This window comes from Pristiophorus japonicus, chromosome 27 (assembly GCF_044704955.1).
Source record: "Pristiophorus japonicus isolate sPriJap1 chromosome 27, sPriJap1.hap1, whole genome shotgun sequence".
Taxonomy (NCBI): Eukaryota; Metazoa; Chordata; class Chondrichthyes; family Pristiophoridae; genus Pristiophorus; species Pristiophorus japonicus.
In genome coordinates, this window is record NC_092003.1 from 19,910,051 (window position 1) to 19,918,201 (window position 8,151).

The window sequence follows — 8,151 nt, forward strand, 5'->3', positions numbered from 1 at the left end:
AAACATACACACAGCATTGGGTGCTGTTGAGGGTTGACTAATCAGAGGAGGGCAGCAGCAGCCAATTTCATGGCACCGTGGGTGTGTCTGCTGCACAGGAGGGCAGGAAAAAGAGTGGGAGAGTGATAGTGATAGGGGATTCGATTGTCAGGGGAATAGATAGGCGTTTCTGTGGCCGCAATCGAGACTCCAGGATGGTATGTTGCCTCCCTGGTGCAAGGGTCAGGGATGTCGCGGAGCAGGTGCAGGATATTCTGAAAAGGTAGGGTGGACAGCCAGTTGTCGTCGTGCATGTAGTTACCAAAAATACAGGTTAAAAACTGGATGAGGTCCTACGAGACGAATTTGCGGAGTGAGGAGCTAAATTAAAAAGTAGGACCTCAAATGTGATAATCTCAGGATTACTACCAGTGCCACGTGCTGGTCAGTGTAAAAATCGCAGGATAGCTCAGGTGAATACATGGCTTGAGGAGTGGTGCAAAAGGATGAGATTCAAATTCCTGGGACATTGGAACCGGTTCTGGTGGAGGTGGGACCAGTACAAATTGGACGTCTGCATCTGGGCAGGATTGGAACCAATTTCCGAGGGGGGTGTCTGCTCGTGCTGTTGGGGAGGAATTAAACTAACATATCAGGGGGCTGGGAACCTGTGCAGGGAGACAGAGCGAAGTAAAATGGAGGCAGAAGCAAAAGGGTGAAAGGAGAATCGTAAAAGTGGAGGGCAGAGAAACCCAAGGTAAAAAACAAAAAGAGCCACATTACAGCAAAATTCTAAAGGGGAAAAGTGTGTTAAAAAGACAAGCCTGAAGAAATATAAATCCAGGGGTATTCAACATTTTGGAAGAATACGCAGAGAGGACAGTAAGGCCGGGTGGCATTGCTGCTTAAAGAGGAAATTAATGCAATAGTGAGGAGGGACATTCGTTTGGATGATGTGGAATCGGTATGGGTGGAGCTGCGGAATACCAAAAGGCAAAAAACGCCAGTGGGAGCTGTGCAGAGACTACCAAACAGTAGTAGTGAGGTTGGGGACAGCATCAAACTAGAAATAAGGGATGTGTGCAATAAATGTACAGCAGTTATCATGGGCGACTTTTATCTACATATTTATTCGGTTAACCAAACTGGTCGTAATGCCGTGGAGGAAGATTTCCTGGAGTGTATTACGGATGGTTTTCTGGAACAATATGTCGAGGAACCAACTAGAGAGCTGGCCATCCTAGAATGGGTGATGTGTAATGAGAAGGGTCTAATTAACTATCTTGTTGTGCGAGGCCCCTTGAGGAAGAGTGACCATAATATAGTAGAATTCTTTATTAAGATGGAGAGTGACACAGTTAATTAGGAAACGAGCGTCCTTAACTTAATGAAAGGTACCTTCGACGGTATGAGGCGTGAATTGGTTGGAATATACTGGCAAAGGATACTTTAAGGTTTGCCGATGGATAAGCAATGACAAATATTTACAGATCACATGGAAGGAATTCAGCAATTGTCCATCCCTGTCTGGAGTAAAAAATAAAATGGGGAGTGTTGCTCAACCGTGGCTAACAAGGGAAATTAAGGATAGTGTTAAAACCCAGGAAGCGACATGTAAATTGGCTCGAAAAAGTATCAAACCTGAGGACTGGGAGGAAATTAGAATTCAACAAGGAGGACTAAGAGTTTAATTAAGAGGGGGGAAATAGAGTAGGAGAGGGCGCTTGCAGGGAACATAAAAACTGACTGCAAAAGCTTCTGTAAATATGTGAAGAGAAAAAGATTACCGAAGACAAATGTAGGTCCCTTGCAGTCGGACTCAGGTGAATTTATAATGGGGAACAAAGACATGGCAGACCAATTGAACAAATACTTCATTCCTGTCTTCACGAAGGAAGACATGAATAAGCTTCCGAATGTACGAGGAGACAGTGGGCCTAGTGAGAAGGAGGAACTGAAGGATATCTTTATTTGGCGGGAAATTGTGTTAGGGAAATTGATGGGATTGAAGGCCAATAAATCACTGGGGCTTGACAGCCTGCATCGCAGCGTACTTAAGGAAGTGGCCCTAGAAATAATGAATGCATTGGTGATCATTTTCCAACAGTCCATCGACTCTGGATCAGTTCCCATGGACTGAAGGGTCGCTAATGTAACACCACCTTTTAAAAAGGGAGGGAGAGAGAAAGCGGGTAATTATAGACCAGTTAGCCTGACATCATGGGAAAATGTTGGAATCAATCATTAAGGAAGAAATAGCAGTGCATTTGGAAAGTAGTGACAGGATCTTTCCAAGTCAGCATGGATTTATGAAAGGGAAATCATGCTTGATGAATCGTATGGAATTTGTTGAGGGTAACGAGCAGAGTGGACAAGGGAGAACCAGTGGATGTGGTGTATTTGGATTTCAGAAGACTTTTGATAAGGTCCTGCAGAAGAGATTAGTGTGCAAAGTCAAACGCATGGTTTTGGGGGTAAATAACTGACGTGATTAGAGAACTGGTTGGCAAACAGGAAGCAGAGAGTCGGGATAAACGGATGCTTTTCAGAATGGCAGGCAGTGACTAGTGGAGTGCCACAGGGCTCAGTGCTGGGAACCCAGCTCTTTACAATATACATTAACGATTTGGATGAAGGAATTGACTGTAATATCTCCAAGTTTGCAGATGACACTAAACTGAGAGGCGGTGTGAGCTGTGAGCGGGGCGCTAAGAGGCTGCAGGGCGACTTGGACAGGTTAGTGAGTGGGCAAATGCATTGCAGATGCAGTATAATGTGGATAAATGTGAGGTTATTCATTTTGTGGGCAAAAACACGCAGGCAGAATATTATCTGAAAGCACCGAGTTAGGATAAGGGGAGGTGCAACGAGACCTGGGTGTCACGTCTCATTGAAGGTTGGTATGCAGATTCAACAGGCGATGAAGAAGGCAAATGGTATGTTGTCCTTCATAGCTAAGGGATTTGTGTGTAGGAACAGGGTGTTCTTACTGCAGTTTGTACAGGGCCTTAGTGAGGCCTCACCTGGAATATTGTGTTCAGTTTGGGTCTCCTAATCTGAGGAATGACGTTCTTTCTATTGAGGGAGTGTAGCGAGGGTTCACCAGACTAATTCCAGGGATGGCTGGACTGTCATATGAGGAGAAACTGGATCAATTGCGCTTTTGTTCACTGAAGTTTAGAAGGATGAGAGGGGATCTCATTGAAACGTGTAACTTCTTAGGGAACTGGACAGGTTAGATGTAGGAAGAATGTTCCCGATGTTGGGAAAGTCCAGAACTAGGGGACAGAGTCTTAGGATAACGGGTAGGCCATTTAGGACTGAGATGAGGAGAAACTTCTTCATTCAAAGAGTTGTTATGTGGAGTTCCCTGCGGCAGAGAGTTTTTGATGCCAGTTCATTGGATATATTCAAGAGGTTGTTAGATATGGCCCTTACGGCTAAGGGGATCAACGGGTATGGAGAGAAAGCAGGAATGGGTACTGAGGGAATGATCTGCCATGATGTTATTGAATGATGGTGCAGGCTCGAAGGGTCGAATGGCCTACTCCTTCTCCTATATTCTATTTTTCTATGTTTCGATGTGTAAAGACACCTCCCTGAGCGAGTCTGTGTCTGTCGTATTGGTCTGTTCAGCCACCAAATAACCCACTTCAGGAGTGGTAGCAAGTCTTCCTCGATTCCGAGGGTCTGCCTCTGATGATGATGATGATAATATAAAGACATCTCCCTGATCGAGTGTGGAGGAAACAATTTAGTGTACAGATATCTCCCTGAGAAAGAGGCGTCTGTGGGACACCAGTCTGTCTTCAGACATCTCCCTCGGCGAATATGGAGAGACATAATTTAATGTACAGATATCTCCCTGAGAAAGACCGGTCTGTGAGACACCAGTCAGTGCAACAATATTTCCATCAGGGTGAGGGGTTCAGAGACACCAGAACGTGTACAGATATCCCCATGAGGGAGAAGCACAGAGAGACATCAGTCAGGGTACTGATATCTCCCTGAGGGAGAAGGGACTGAGCGACGTTCGTCAGTTTACAGATATCTTCCTGAGGGGGAGAGGACTGAGAGACACGAGTTAGTCTGCAAAAATCTCCTTGAGGAAGCGATGCTGAGAGACACTAGTAAGTTTACAGATATCCCCATCAGGGAGAGGCACAGAGAGACACCAGTCAGTATACAGATATCTCCCTAAGGGATAGGGGACTGAGAGACACCAGTCAGTGAAAATATATCTCCCTGAGAAAGGGGATTGAGACACACCAGTCAATGTATAGATATTTTCTTTAGGGTGATGGAGAGGGAGACAATAGTCAGTGTACAGATATCTCCCTGAGTGAGAGGGACGGAGAGACACATGTCAGTGTATAGATATCCCCATGAGGGACGGGGACTCACATACACCAGTCTGTGCACCGATATCTCCATACGAGACACCATTCAGTGTCCAGATATATCCCAGAGGAAGGGGTGACTGAGAGACATTATTCAGTCTACAGATGTCCTTGTGACGGAATGACACAGAGAGACGGCAATCAGTGTACAGATATCTCCCTCAGAGAGGGTGCTGACGGTCCCCAGTCACTTGACTGATATCTCCCTGGGAGAGTAGCACTTATTGGCATCAGTAAGTAAACAGATATTTTCCTGAGAGAGGGGACTGAGAGACACCGGTCTGTTTACAGATATCTCGCTGAAGGAGAGGGACTGCAAGGCAACAGTCAATGTACAGATATCTTCCCATATGAGAGGGTCAAAGAGACAACAGTCAGTGTGCAGATATCTCCCTGATGGAGAGGGACTGGGAGACACCAGTCAGTGTACAGACATGTCCCTCACCGAGAGTGACTGAGAGACTCCAGTCATTTATTGATATATCCCTTTGAGAGAAGCAATGAGAGACACCAGTCAGTGCACAGATATTTCCCTGAGTGCCAGGACAATGAGACACCTGTCTACGTTTCGATATCTCCCAGCGGCAGAGGGACTATGAGGCAACAGTCAGTGTGCAGATTCCTCCCTCAGGGAGAAGGACTGAGAGATACAAAGGTCAGTTTCCTGATTTCTCCCGAAGAGAAATTTAACTGAGAGACACAATTTAGTGCACTGATATCTTCATGTGAGACAACAATCAGTGTACAGATGTATCTCGGAGGAATTGGACCGAGAGATACCAGTCAGAGCACAAATAACTCCCTGAGGGTAAGGGTGGTCGAGACAGAAGTCAGTTTACAGATATGTCCCTGAGGGAATGGGAATGAGAGACAACGATCAGTTTCACGATTTCGAAATACGTGAGATAGAAAGAGAGACACCAATCAGTGCACGTATATCTCCCTGACAAAGGGGACTGAGAGTCACTAGTCAGTGAACAGATATCTTACTGACGCCGAGGGAGTGGGAGACACCATTCATTGTACTGACATCTGCCTGAGGGAGAGAGGACTGAGAGACACCAGTCAATGCAGAAATATTTCCCCGAGGGAGAGAGGACTGAGAGACACCACTCAGTATTTAGATATCCCCTTAGAGTGAAGCAATGAGAGATACCATTCACTGCACAGATATATCCCTATGACATAGCAGTCAGCGTACAGATATCTCCCTGAGAGACGTGACTGAGAAACACCACTCAGTGTGCAGACATCTCCCTCTGCGAGAGGAACTAAGACACACCAGTCAGTGTACAGATACATCCTTGTGGGAGAGGGGCTGAAAGAGATCAGAAAGTATACAGATATCTCCTCGATGAAGGGTGGACTGAGACACGCCCATCAGTGTACAGATATCACCCTGTGGGAGAGGGGACAAAGAACCACCAGTCATGTGTACAGATTTCACGCTGAGGGAGATAGGGTCGAGAGACTCCAGAGAAAGTACAGATATCCGCCTGAGGTACAGGCATAGAGAGACACCAGTCAGTGTACTGATGTCTCCCCGAGTGAGAGGGTACTGAGAGACGCCTGTCAGTGTTAGTGTATCTTCCGCATGCAGAGGGACTCAGAGACAACAGCCAGTTAAGAGAGAAGCAACGAGAGATACCAATCAGTCCACATTTATCGTCTTAGGAGGCACACATTAGGGTACAGATATCTCCCTGAGAGATGGGACTGAGCGACACCTCCCACTGTGCAGATATCTCCCTTTGCAAGAGGGACTGAAACACACCAGTCAGCTTTCAGATTATGGCAGATGAGTGGTGAGAGATCGTGGTTGAGGAGCAGCGAGAGTTTGTGTCTCAGGAGTGGTGAGAGATCGTGACGGAGGTGCGGCAAATGAAGGTACGGTGACGAGAGGAGCGGAGGGCCGAGGGGCAGCAGGGGTCAGCCCACACTGTGATATATGTGTGCACCAGAGCGGTGCAGCAGATCAGGTCTCCATTCGTCCTGGTTTACCTTTGCCACTGGATAAATTCCGAGCACTGAAAAACCCGTGTGGTGGCTGGTGCGCAACGGTCACCACGTGTTAAAAAAAAACCCACGCACAGGCATCTTTCAATCTGGGAAGTCATGTGAAATCAAGTCGTCCTCGTTCAAGGGAGCGACGATGATAATGATGATGATCTCGCTGAGGGAGACGGGCTGAGAGAGACCAGAAAGTGAATATTTATCTCCCCGAGGAAGAGATTACTGAGAGACAACAGTCAGTATAACAACATAAGAAATAGGAACAGGAGTAGGTCAGACTGCCCCTCAAGACTGCTCAGCCATTCAATAAGATAATGGCTGATCTGAACATGGACTCAGCTCCACTTCCCCGCCCGCTTCCGATAACCCCTTATCCCCTGATCGTTTAAGAAACTGTCCAGTTCTATCTTAAATTTATTTTATGTCGCAGGTTCCACTGCTTTCTGAAGCAGCGAATACCACAGATTTACAATGCTCTGAGAGAAGACATTTCTCCTCATCTCTGTTTTAAATGGGCGGATCATGCCCTCTGGATCTAGTCTCCCCCATCATTGAAAACATCCTCTCTGCATCCATCTTGTCAAGCCCCCTCATAATCGTATATGTTTCGATAAGATTACCTCTCGTTCTTCTGAATTCCAATGAGTAGAGTCCCAACCTATTCAACCTTGCCGAATAAATCAACCCTGTCATCCTCGGATCAACCCTGTGAACCTTCTCTGAACTGCCTCTAAAGGACGTATATCCTTTCGTAAATATGGAAACCAAACCTGCACGCAGTATTCTAGGTGTGGCCTCACCAAGACCTTATTTAGCTGCAGTAAGACTTCACTGCTTTTTTACTCCATCCCCTTGCAACAAAGGCCATTGGTCTTTCTGATCACCTGCTGTACCTGAATGCGAACTTTTTGTTTCATGCACAAGTACCCCCATGCGCCACTGTACTGCGGTCTTTGCAATCTTTCTCCATTTAATTATTAACTTGCTCTTTGATTTTTTACCAGCAAAGTGCATGACATCACACTTTCCAACATTATACTCCATCAAAAAAAAAAGTGCCCACTCACTTGTCGTGTCTATGTCCTTTTGCAGATTTTTGGTTTCCTCCTCACACGTGCTTTTCCTTCCATCTTTGTATCGTCAGCAAACTTGGCTACGTTACACTCAGATCCTTCTTCCAGATCGTAAATATCGATTGTAAATAGCTGAGGTAATAGCACTGATCCCTGTGGCACCACACTAGTTATTGCTTGCCAACCAGAGAATGAACCATTTATAACCGACTCTCTGTTCTCCAGATACAGATATCTCCCTCAGGGAGAGCGACTGGGAGACACCAGTCAGTTCATTTATATTCCCCTAAGAGGTAAGGAAATGAGAGATACTAATCAATGCACAAACATCTCCCTATGAGACACCAGTGAGCATAAAGATATCGCTCAGAAAGAGAGGACTGAAATACACCTTTCAGTTTTCAGATTACTCCCGGAGGATGCAGAACTGTGAGTCACCGGTCAGTGTACAGACATCTACCTGAGAGAAAGTGGATAGAGTAACACCAGGCAGTGTACAGGCATCTTCCCGATGGGAAGGGATTTGGAGATATCAGTCAGTTTACTCAGATATTCAAGAGAGAAAAGGACACAGCGACACCAGTCAGTGCACAAACATTTGCCTGTGGAACACCAGTCAGTGCAAAGATATCTTCCTGATGGTGATGATGAGGGAGACACCACTCATTGCACAGCCATCACGCTGA